Source organism: Salvelinus sp. IW2-2015, unplaced genomic scaffold (assembly GCF_002910315.2).
Source record: "Salvelinus sp. IW2-2015 unplaced genomic scaffold, ASM291031v2 Un_scaffold1636, whole genome shotgun sequence".
NCBI classification, from domain to species: Eukaryota; Metazoa; Chordata; class Actinopteri; order Salmoniformes; family Salmonidae; genus Salvelinus; species Salvelinus sp. IW2-2015.
The window spans coordinates 161400-174561 of record NW_019943052.1 but is presented as its reverse complement, the minus strand read 5'-3'; the positions used below and the strand labels follow the sequence as shown (position 1 = coordinate 174561).

At 41.7% G+C, this 13162-nt stretch overlaps 1 pseudogene; it reads right to left on the bottom strand.

Moving 5' to 3' along the window:
* Window positions 1-787: 787 nt before the first annotated feature.
* LOC112071546 (interleukin-10-like) lies at window positions 788-8433 on the bottom strand (annotated as a pseudogene).
* Between the last annotated feature and the right edge of the window lie 4729 nt (window positions 8434-13162).

Below are 13162 nucleotides of genomic sequence, written 5' to 3'. Positions count from 1 at the left end.
TCTGTGACTAACAGATGCATATCTGTATTCCCAGTCATGTGAAATCCATAGATTAGGGCCAAATGAATTTATTTAAATTGACTGATTTCCATATGAACTGTAACTCAGTCAAATCTTTGAAATTGTTGCATGTTGCGTTTATATTTTAGTTCAACGTACTCGATATCTGAAGAAGGACTTCCAGAAAGTGTCAATCATGAAAATTGATGCAATACAAATGATACTTTACAGCAGAATGTTCTAGTCAATATGACTGATGAATAAACATGATGGTGATGATGAATCTGAAGCTAAATGTGGTTCAGGACTTTAGTGAGAAGTTCCTGTGTGGCTTAGTTGGTAAAGCATGGCGCTTATAAGGTCATGAACACGGGTTGACTTCCCACTGGGCCCATCCATACTAAAATGTAAAAAGGCAGTACCTACTGAACACGAATTAGGATAAAATCATCTGTTAAATGGTATATATTATAATTATTAGGTCCTCAGAAGGTCTTCAGGACTTTAGGAGATGGAAGGAGATGTGCTTGAGTTCTTCGAGAACGACTAAAGAGTAGGATTAAAGAATTAACGCGAGGACTTCTATTGAATGTTAGACAAAAAGGTTCCTTTAGTCTCACTTCCGCAAAGACACAAACACAGATTCCTTCCTGGACTGAACATGCAGTTTAGAGGTTTGGGGTTGGAGGTTATTAGAGGTTTCCAGAGCACTCTGGGTCATTCTTGTTGGTCCATGCTCAGGGTCAGTGTGTCCTGGTTGGCTGAGGCAATGGTTAGGGGTCAGGGGTCAGTGTTTGGGTCTCTGAGAGACCAGGTACTCCTCGATGTAGTTGAAGAGCAGGTCCAGCTCTCCCATTGCCTTATTAAGGCCCTTATCCTGCATCTAGACACACAGGAAACACACACTCAGGTTCGAGGAACCACACCTTGTGGGGACACAGAATTCAGTCCCATTCAAAATCCTATTTTCCCTAACCCCTAACCCTACTCTTACCCTAATCCTAAATTTAAACCAAAAACGTAACCTTAACACTAAACCTAATCCTACTTTCTAATCCTAAAACTAACCCTAGCTCCTAACCAACCCTAAACCTAATTCTAACCCTGAAACTAATTCTAATCTTAACCCTAAACCCCCTAGAAATAGTGTTTGACCTTGTGGGGTCCAACAAAATGTCCCCAGTTGGTCAAGTTTCTGTTCTTTACTATCTTTTGGGACTTCTGGTTCAGTATATGACACACACACACACCACACACACACACACACACACACACCAACAACACACACACACACCAAACCACACACACACACCACACATTATTAGATCCCCGTTAGCTAACGCCGTAACGCTAGCTAATCTTCCTGGTCCAACACCAATTAACATGACATCACAAACAACCACACATCAAGACTTCACAAACATTCAACATACAGACAAATAAAATACCTGACAGGAAACACATTTAACATTCAGTTGATACTTTTTATTTCCTGTCCAGTCATATGGTCTATCTCATTAGATGTTCTTTCTACTTCCTGTCCAGTCATATGGTCTATCACATTAGATGTTCTTTCTACTTCCTGTCCAGTCATATGGTCTATCACATTAGATGTTCTTTCTATTTCCTGTCCAGTCATATGTCTATCTCATTAGATTTCTTTCTACTTCCTGTCCAGTCATATGGTCATCTCATTAGATGTTCTTTCTATTTCCTGTCCAGTCATACTGTCTATCTCATTAGATGTTCTTTCTATTCCTGTCCAGTCAATGGTCTATCACATATAGTTCTTTCTATTCCTGTCCAGTCATATGGTCTATCACATTAGATGTTCTTTCTATTTCCTGTCCATCATATGGTCTATCTCATTAGATTTCTTTCTATTTCCTGTCCAGTCATATGGTCTATCACATTAATATTCTTTCTACTTCCTGTCCAGTCATATGGTCTATCACATTAGATGTTCTTCTATTTCCTGTCCAGTCATATGGTCTATCACATTAGATGTTCTTTCTATTTCCTGTCCAGTCATATGGTCTATCACATTAGATTCTTTCTATTTCCTGTCCAGTCATTATGGTCTATCACATTAATATTCTTTCTATTTCCTGTCCAGTCATATGGTATCACATTAGATGTTCTTTCTATTTCCTGTTCCAGTCATATGGTCTATCACATTAGAATATCTGTCTATTTCCTGTCCAGTCATATGGTCTACTCATTAGATGTTCTCTATTTCCTGTCCAGTCATATGGTCTATCACATTAGATTTCTTTCTACTTCCTGTCCAGTCATATGGTCTATCTCATTAGATTCTCTTTCTATTTCCTGTCCAGTCATATGGTCCATCACATTAGATTTTCTTTCTACTTCCTGTCCAGTCATATGGTCTACTCATTAGATGTTCTTTCTACTTCCTGTCCAGTCATATGGTCTATCTCATTAGATGTTCTTTCTATTTCCTGTCCAGTCATATGGTCTATCTCATTAAGTATTGTCTTTACTTCCTGTCCAGTCATATGGTCTATCTCATTAGATGTTCTTTCTATTTCCTGTCCAGTCATATGGTCCATTCACATTAGATGTTCTTTCTACTTCCTGTCCATCATATGGTCTATCTCATTAGATGTCTTTCTATTTCCTGTCCAGTCATATGGTCTATCCATTAGATGTTCTTTCTACTTCCTGTCCAGTCACATGGTCTATCACATTAGATGTTCTTTATATTTTTCTGAAGGTGGATTTACCTTTGCCTAGAAAATATGGTGTAAGATTCCAATCAGCTATGGCTCTATATAAAACTGTGTATTTAAGGTGATTTGTCCTCTGGCTTGGGTTGTCTTAGCTACCCTGAATTTCCTGTCTGGTTGTGTTATGCGTCTTGCTAGTATGCACTAGGCTGAAAATACTGTTTTTATTAAAATAAATAAAATAAGAAGACTGGATAGTAATTTGATGTCCGTGAAGCCATGAAGATTCTGATGCATTTGGATAATATTCATATGTTTAGATCAATGAAGAGACAATCTGGCTGCCCTGTTTAGAGCAATGGAGAGATAATCTACCAACCCTTGTAGAGCCATTTGAGCTTTTTATATCTTCCTTTGCTGCAGATGACCATATAACTGGACAGTACTCTAAGTGTGATAGGACATGGATGACCATATAACTGGACATACTCTAAGTGTATAGAACAGGGATTGACATATAACTGGACAGTACTCTAAGTTGATAGGACATGGGATTACCATATAACTGGACTACTCTAAGTGTGATAGAACCAGGGATTGACCATATAACTGGACATACTCTAAGTGTGATAGGACCAGGGATCCATATAACTGACATACTCTAAGTGTGATAGAACCAGGATTGACCATATAACCACAGTACTCTAAGTGTGATAGAACCAGGATTGTATCATCTGATTCAGGTGCTAGATGTTACGTATTCTGAACATTTTACTGTGACAGCGATTCCTTACCCATCTCAATAACAGTAGTATCTATGCATATGACCATGATAAAGCTGCGTTCCACATGACGCTGTGTAGTTTAGTTTTGTTCACTTGCTCTACATGCGTAGAGTGGCACGAGTTACAGTGATCACAACTTGGTTGAACTCACCAGGTTAACTACAATACCAAAGGCTGGCCCTAAGATAATCTACCGCAGTCCTACAGAGGGTTCAATCGAGACTTACTCACTAGGAAAACTACAATACCAAAGGCTGGTCCAAAGGTAATCTACCGCAGGTCCTACAGAGGGTTCAATCAGGACTCACTTTGGATGAGATTAAGAATGTGCAATGGATTAGAAGTGTATACTAAGGATGATCCTGAAATGTCACTAATTTGTTAAATAAATATTTATGAGTAGAGCTGATAAGCACGCCCCTTTAAGAAAATACACTGTGAGTCAAACGGTGCCCCATGGATTGATGACGAGCTGAGAAATGTAAAGATTCAACTTTATGATACCAAAAAAGTAACAGATAAATCTGGTCCTCTGATAAGCAAAGCTATTGTAAATTAAGAACATGTCTGCCTCTTTGTTGAATCAGAGAGTATATTTATTACAAAACACAAGACGTCCAAACTACTCTAATTAATATTTTATGTACACACACAGATACTACACACACATAAATGCATGTACACACACACACACTCAGAGCCTCAGGACTGACCTTTTTATATGAGAGATTAAGTTGTTAATGCAAATGGTTCTTACAGGAGAAGTAGTTCCTCTGTGGAGAGAGAAGAGAGAGAAGAGAGAAGAGGAGAGAGAAGAAAGAGAGAGGAGAAGAAGATGAGAGGAAGAGAGAGAAGAGAGAGAGAGAGAGAAGAGAGAGAGAGAAGAGAGAGAGAGAGAGAGAAGAGAGAGAGAGGAGGAGAGAGAGGAAGGAGAGAGAGGGAGAGAGAGGAGGGAAGGAGAGGGGGAGAAGAATCAGATTTGCAATATTGTTGGGAGCTCCAGGCTGCTACAGTAGTACACTGGAAACACAGACAGACAGAAAGACACACACACAGTCACACCGTCTCTCTCTCTCTCGAGCGTGAGGATTTTCGATCTGTGTAAGTTAGGAAGTAACCGTGTCATGTTGTGTGTTGGGGTTAGACCGCCAGCTGGTCCTAACTCTGAGGTTTCCGGCGGAGGGATACACATACTACTATGTAATAGAACCTGACATAGCATTAACGATATGACACACATCCATGGAAATATATGGACCAGCTTATATAGACAGACTATATAGGACCAATTTATATAGACCAACTATATAGACTATATAGACCAGACTATATAGGACCAGACTATATAGACAGACTATATAGGACTATATAGACCAACTATATAGGACCAGACTATATAGATATAAGGAGACTATATAGGACCAGAATATAACTATATAGGACCAGACTATATAGACTATAACCAGATTATATGACATATAGACCAGACTATATAGACCAACTATATAGACTATATAGACCAGACTATATAGGACTATATAGGACCAGACTATATAACAGACTATATAGACTATATAGGACCAGACCTATATAGGACCAGACTATATAGGACTATATAGGACCAGACTATATAGGACTATATAGACCAGGATTATATAGGACTATATAGGACCAGACTATATAGGACCAGACTATATAGACCAGACTATATAGGACCAGACTATATAGACCAACTATATAGGACTATATAGGACAGACTATATAGGACTATATAGGACCAGACTATAGTAGACCAGACTATATAGACTATATAGGAACCAGACTATATAGGACTATATAGGACCAGACTTTATAGACCACTATATAGACCAACTATATAGGACCAGTATATAGGACCAGACTATATAGGACATATGACCGTATATAGACCAGACTATATAGGACTATATAGACCAGACTATATAGGACCAGACTATATAGACCAGACTACTTTAACAGAATCAGACCAGCTACAAGGACCAGACTACTTTAACAGGATATCAGACCAGGCTACATACACATTGACCATCTTCTTATTCAGCTCGTGGAAGATGTTTCCGATGGAGTCGATGGGAGATTAAAGTTGTGTGTTCCATGTTGTTGTTCATGCGTGGGCAACACCGTTTTGAGGTAGAACTTCAGGATGCTGTCCATATATGACACCCAACGGCTCTGATGAGGAAACAAGGTCATCAACATCACAACTTTGCTATGTATTTCTGGAGAGAGAGCAAACACACTGAAGATGAGTTAACTATATCTGACCCTAACTAATCTTAACCCTAACTGAAGATGAGAAATTATAAGTATAACTAACCCTCAAATTAGAAATTATCCAGCAACTTCAGGGGACAATGGTTTATTTTTAAAATAATTGTTTAATCTTCAACACACTTATGTATCAGAGGAACAGTATGAACTCACCTTATGTGGTCTAGAATCCCCTCGTCTAGAAGAGGAGACAGTATGAACTCACCTTGATGTGGGTAGAATCCCCTCGTCTAGAAAGGAGACCGTATGACTCACCTTATGTGGTCTAGAATCCCCCGTCTAAAGAAGACAGTATGAACTCACCTTGATGTGGTCTAGAATCCCCTCGTCTAGAAGAGGAGACAGTATAACTCACCTTGATGTGGTCTAGAACCCCTCGTCTAGAAGAGGAACAGTATAAGCTCACCTTGATGTGCTAGGAATCCCTCGTCTAGAAGAGGAACCGTATGAACTCACCTTGATGTGGTCTAGAATCCCTCGTCTAGAAGAGGAGACAGTATGAACTCACCTTGATGTGTCTAGAATCCCCTCGTCTAAAGAGAACAGTATGAACTCACCTTGATGTCGTCAGAATCCCCTCGTCTAGAAGAGAGACAGTATGAACTCACCTTGATGTGTCTAGAATCCCCTCGTCTAGAAGAGGAGACAGTATGAACTCACCTTAGTGTCTAGAATCCCCTCGTCTAGAAGAGGAGACAGTATGAACTCACCTTGATGTGGTCTAGAATCCCCTCGTCTAGAAGAAGACAGTATGAACTCACCTTGATGTGGTCTAGAATCCCCTCGTCTAGAAGAGGAACGTATAACTCACCTTGATGTGGTTAGAATCCCCTCGTCTAGAAGAGGAACAGTATAACTCACCCTGATTGTGTGTAGCAATCATCTCGTTCTATCAAGAGACAGTATGAACTCACCTTGATGTGGTCTAGAATCTCCTTGTCTAGAAGAGGAGGCAGTATGAACTCACCTTGATGTGGTCTAGAATCTCCTTGTCTAGAAGAGGTGTCTCCAGCTCATCATTAGCCTCCTGCAGACAACAAACAGCCCAGTTTAGTGAAGTCTGTTTTGTATCATATCCAACCATGCAGTGGGTGTAAACTGTACAATAAGGTGCTTACTAAAGGGTTGTATATAAAGGTTAGATCAAGCAGTGGGTGTAATTGGTACAATGATATGCTTGCTAAGGGTTATGTACAGAGCCTTCGGAAAGTATTGCCCCCTTGACTTGTTCTAAAATTGATTAAATCGTTTTTTTCCCTCATCAATCTACACATAATACCCCATAATGACATCACAATATCCCATAATGACATCACAATACCCCATAACAACATCATAATACCCCATAATGACATCACAATACCCCATAATGACAAAGCAAAAACAGACTCTTCCTAGAGCACTCAGGGGAGAAGGGCAATGGTCAGGGAGGTGACCAAGAACCCAATGGTCACTCTGACAGAGCTCCAGAGTTCCTCTGTGGAGATGGGAGAATCTTCCAGAAGGACAACCATCTCTGCAGCACTCCACCAATCAGGCCTTTATGGTAGAGCGGCCAGATGGACGCCACTCCTCAGTAAAAGGCACATGACGGCCCGCTTGGAGTTTGCCAAAAGGCATCTAAAGGACTCTCAGACCATGAGAAACAAGATTCTCTGGTCTGATGAAACCAAGATTGACCTCTTTGGCCTGAATGCCAAGCGTCACATCTGGAGGAAACCTGGCACCATCCCTAAGGTGAAGCATGGTGATGGCAGCATCATGCTATGAGGATGTTTTTCAGCAGCAGGGACTGGGAGACGAGTCGGGCTAAATCGAGGTAAGGATGAACGGAGCAAAGTACAGAGAGATCCTTGATTAAAACCTGCTCCAGAGCACTCAGGACCTCAGACTGGGGCGAAGGTTCACCTTCCAACAGGACAACGACTCTAAGCACACAGCCAAAACAATGCAGGAGTGGCTTCGGGACAAGTCTTTGAATGTCCTTGAATGGCCCAGCCAGAGCCTGGACTATATATACATATATGATGTATATATATATATATATATATTTTAGAATAAGGCTGTAACATAACAAAATGTGTAGAAAGTCAAGGGGTCAGAATACTTTCCTAAAGCACTGTGTAGAGTACTTACATAGTAGTATATTAATTTAAATATATATATATAGTACTTAGATAGTAGTATATAAATGTATATATATTAGAGTACTTACATAGTAGTATATTAATATAAATGTATATATAGAGTACTTACATACTACTAATTAATATAAATGTGTATATATATATATATATATATATATATAGAGAGAGAGAGAGAGAGAGAGTACCTACATGGTAGTATATTAATATAAATGTATATATATTAGAGTACTTACATAGCAGTATATTAATATAAATGTATATATTAGAGTACTTACATAGTAGTAAATTAATATAAATGTATATATATATATATTTAGAGAGAGTACTTACGTAGTAGTCTCTGATGGTGGAGAAGGCGGTGCGGAGCTCCTTCAGTCTGACGGGGAAGCCCTCTATGAAGGAGCAGCAGCGGTCGGAGCACGGCACACGTCTGCACTGGGCATGCTCACACTGCAGCGCTGCAGCCAGCAGCAGGGACAGGAGGAGAGAGCAGGGAGACATCCTGGAGTCTACCGGTGCTGGAGATACTGATCCTCTGGTCCTGACACCGTCTGGTGTTGGAGTCTACTGGTGCTGGAGATACTGATGATCCTCTGGTCCTGACACCGTCTGGTGTTGGAGTCTACTGGTGCTGGAGATACTGATTCTCTGGACTGACACCGTCTGGTGCTGGAGATACTGATCCTCTGGTCCTGACACACGTCTGGTGTTGGAGTCTACTGGTGCTGGAGATACTGATCCTCTGGTCCTGACACCGTCTGGTGTTGGAATCTACTGGTGCTGGAGATACTGATTCTCTGGACCTGACACCGTCTGGTGCTGGAGTCTACTGGTGCTGGAGATACTGATTCTCTGGACTCTCCCGTCTGGTGTTGGAGTCTACTGGTTCTGCCGGTCCTGTAGATGTCCTGTTCAGCAGCAGACAGGAGAGCATGTGTACTGTCTGGCCTCAACCCTTCATCATTTATACCCTGAGAAACTCTATCCTCACCTATTTCTTTGTGTTGTGATCTGGTGATTGGGGGAGGGGAGGGAGTTCCTGACAGAACTAGGGTTAACTCAGCAAACTTGACGTTCATGATGCAACATATTCAGTCATTTACATATCTGTTGCGATGGGGAAAGTTATGATGTGTAATTTACTTCCTCCTCATTCCAATTCTCTACATCATCGAGACCATAGACAGAAATAGAGAGACATTCCTGGTATAGACATTTAAATAGATTTTTTTTAAATGCGTGATTCATGTGAAATATCTATTTATATGTTTAATTTGCTTTGTCGATTTATCCAGTTTCACCCTATCATGATATAATTCTGCTAGTCCAGTGTTTCTCTCAATTATGTACTTACTGGTCATGTTCATTAATTGTGCATCAATTCATTCAAACAGTTTTTTTGACCCCATATGACAGTGTTTTTCCTACTCCAGTCCTCCAGTACCCCAACAGTGTTTCCCAACTAAGTCCTCCAGTACCCCGACAGTGGTTCCCAACCCAGTCCTCCAGTACCCAACAGTGTTCCCACTCCAGTCTCCAGTACCCAACAGTGGTTCCCAACTCCAGTCCTCCAGTACCCCCAACAGTGGTTCCCAACTCCAGTCCTCCAGTACCCCCAACAGTGTTCCCAACTCCAGTCCTCCAGTACCCCAACAGTGTTCCCAACTCCAGTCCTCCAGTACCCCAACAGTGGTTCCCAACTCCAGTCCTCCAGTACCCCAACAGTGGTTCCCAACTCCAGTCCTCCAGCACCCAACAGTGTTTCCCAACTCCAGTCCTCCAGTACCCCAACAGTGGTTCCCAACTCCAGTCCTCCAGTACCCCAACAGTGTTTCCCAACTACAGTCTCCAGCACCCCAACAGTGTTTCCCAACTCCAGTCCTCAGTACCCCCAACAGTGTTTCCCAACTACAGTCCTCCAGCACCCCAACAGTGTTTCCCACTCCAGTCCTCCAGTACCCCAACAGTGGTTCCCAACTCCAGTCCTCCAGTACCCCCAACAGTGGTTCCTAACTCCAGTCCTCCAGTACCCCCAACAGTGGGTCCCAACTCCAGTCCTCCAGTACCCCAACAGTGATATTTGTTTACAAATACTGGTATGCTTAGATTACATGCTGTAAAGTCGGATTAGATGACCTGCTGTAAAGTCGGATTAGATTACTGCTGTAAAGTTGGATTAGATTACCTGCTGTAAAATTGGATTAGATGACCTGCTGTAAAATTGGATTAGATGACCTGCTGTAAAATTGGATTAGATGACCTGCTGTAAAATTGGATTAGATGACCTGCTGTAATATTGGATCAGATTACCTGCTGTAAAGTCGGATTAGATTACCTGCTGTAAAGTCGGATTAGATTACCGGCTGTAAAATTGGATTAGATTACCTGTTGTAAATTGGATTAGATTACCTGTTGTAAAATTGATCAGATTACCTTCTGTAAAATTGGATTAGATTACCTTCTGAAAGTTGGAATAGATTACCTTCTGTAAAGTTGGATTAGATTACCTTCTGTAAAGTTGGATTAGATTACCTTCTGTAAAGTTGGATTAGATTACCTTCTGTAAAGTTGGATTAGATTACCTTCTGTAAAGTTGGATTAGATTACTTCTGTAAAGTTGGATTAGATTACCTTCTGTAAAGTTGATTAGATTACCTTCTGTAAAGTTGGATTAGATTACTTATGTAAAGTTGGATTAGATTACCTTCTGTAAAATTGGATTAGATTACCTGCTGTAAAGTTGGATTAGATACCTTCTGTAAAGTTGGATTAGATTACCTTCTGTAAAGTTGGATTAGATTACCTTCTGTAAAGTTGAATTAGATTACCTTCTGTAAAGTTGATTAGATTACTTTATGTAAAATTGGATTAGATTACCTTCTGTAAAAATTGGATTAGATTACCTGCTGTAAAGTTGGATTAGATTACCTTTGTAAAATTGGATTAGGACACTGGGTGAATTATAACATATATTCCACAGAAAATACATGATACAACCTACACTAATTTCAGGTGCATGTTTGTTTTTTTTGTCCAAGCACTGCACCGCTGATTAAATATTCAAAGTTTGATGATGTGTTGATCATTTGATCAGCTGTGTAGTGCTAGGGCAATAATGAAAACCTGCACCCCTTGGGGTCCCCAGGACAGAGCTTGGGAAACACTGCTTTAGTTGAAAAGGGGTAATTAATGACACCTGTCCCAAGATTGGGTTTTAGGGGAGACGTTGACAAACATGACTCACTTGTCCACATTTGCGTTTACCCCCAGTTGATTTGTGACTGGTTTCAGGTGAACGGGGGGATATGAGTATGTATGACGGTAAATGATGAGCTTGGTGGTTATCTGGTTACTCGCTGGAGCTTGTGAGAGTGAGTGTGAGAGAGAAGAGAGAGAGAGAGAGAGAGAGAGAGAGAGAGAGAGAGAGAGAAGAGAGAGAGGAGAGAGAGAGAGAGAGAGAGAGAGAGGTGAGTGTGCTAGTAAATCACATTTAGGAGCTTCTCTTTTAAAAATATATATATATTTTTGTGATAAAAAATAAGTTTATTTTTAAGTTTTAAGACCACCCTACTCATCTTAAATACACTTGATGTCACTAAAAAGAGAGAGATAAAAAGAGAGAGAGATATGAGAGAAAGAGGAAAGAGATGAGAAAAAAGGGTGTGTTCACAGCTGACACTCCTCTCATGCTGTGACTTCAGTTTGTCTGCTCTGTGGTTCTCTACGTCTCTTCTCCACCTCTTCTCTTCTCATCTCTACTTACATAGTAGTATATGTATATATATCAGAGCACCTACACAGTAGTATATTAATTAAATGTATATATATATTTATATAACACTGCTCAAAAAAATTAAGGGAACACTAAAATAACACATCCTAGATCTGAATGAATGAAATATTCTTATTAAATACTTTTTTCTTTACATAGTTGAATGTGCTGACAACAAAATCACACAAAAATTATCAATGGAAATCTAATTTATCAACCCATGGAGGTCTGGATTTGGAGTCACACTCAAAATGAAAGTTGAAAACCATACTACAGGCTGATCCAACTTTGATGTAATGTCCTTAAAACAAGTCAAAATGAGGCTCAGTAGTGTGTGTGGCCTCCACGTGCCTGTATGACCTCCCTACAATGCCTGGGCATGCTCCTGATGAGGTGGCGGATGGTCTCCTGAGGGATCTCCTCCCAGACCTGGACTAAAGCATCCGCAACTCCTGGACAGTCTGTGGTGCAACGTGGCGTTGGTGGATGGAGCGAGACATGATGTCCCAGATGTGCTCAATTGGATTCAGGTCTGGGGAACAGTCCATAGCATCAATGCCTTCCTCTTGCAGGAACTGCTGACACACTCCAGCCACATGAGGTCTAGCATTGTCTGCATTAGGAGGAACCCAGGCCCAACGCACCAGCATATGGTCTCACAAGGGGTCTGAGGATCTCATCTCGGTACCTAATGGCAGTCAGGCTACCTCTGGCGAGTACATGGAGGGCTGTGCGGCGCCCAAAGAAATGCCACCTCACACCATGACTGCCACCGCCAAACCGGTCATGCTGGAGGATGTTGCAGGCAGCAGAACGTTCTCCACGGCGTCTCCAGACTCTGTCACGTCTGTCACATGTGCTCAGTGTGAACCTGCTTTCATCTGTGAAGAGCACAGGGCGCCAGTGGCGAATTTGCAATCTTGGTGTTCTCTGGCAAATGCCAAACGTCCTGCACGGTGTTGGGCTGTAAGCACAACCCCACCTGTGGACGTCGGGCCCTCATACCACCCTCATGGAGTCTGTTTCTGACCGTTTGAGCAGACACATGCACATTTGTGGCCTGCTGGAGGTCATTTTGCAGGGCTCTGGCAGTGCTCCTCCTGCTCCTCCTTGCACAAAGGCGGAGGTAGCGGTCCTGCTGCTGGGTTGTTGCCCTCCTACGGCCTCCTCCACGTCTCCTGATGTACTGGCCTGTCTCCTGGTAGCGCCTCCATGCTCTGGACACTACGCTGACAGACACAGCAAACCTTCAGCAAACCTTCTTGCCACAGCTCGCATTGATTGCCATCCTGGATGAGCTGCACTACCTGAGCCACTTGTGTGGGACACCGTCTGGTGTTGGAGTCTACTGCTGCTGTCCTCCCCTCTCTATCCCTCTATACCTGTTCTGCTGCTGTGCTCCCCTCTCTATCCCTCTATACCTGTCTGCTGCTTGTCCTCCTCCTCTCTATCGCCCTC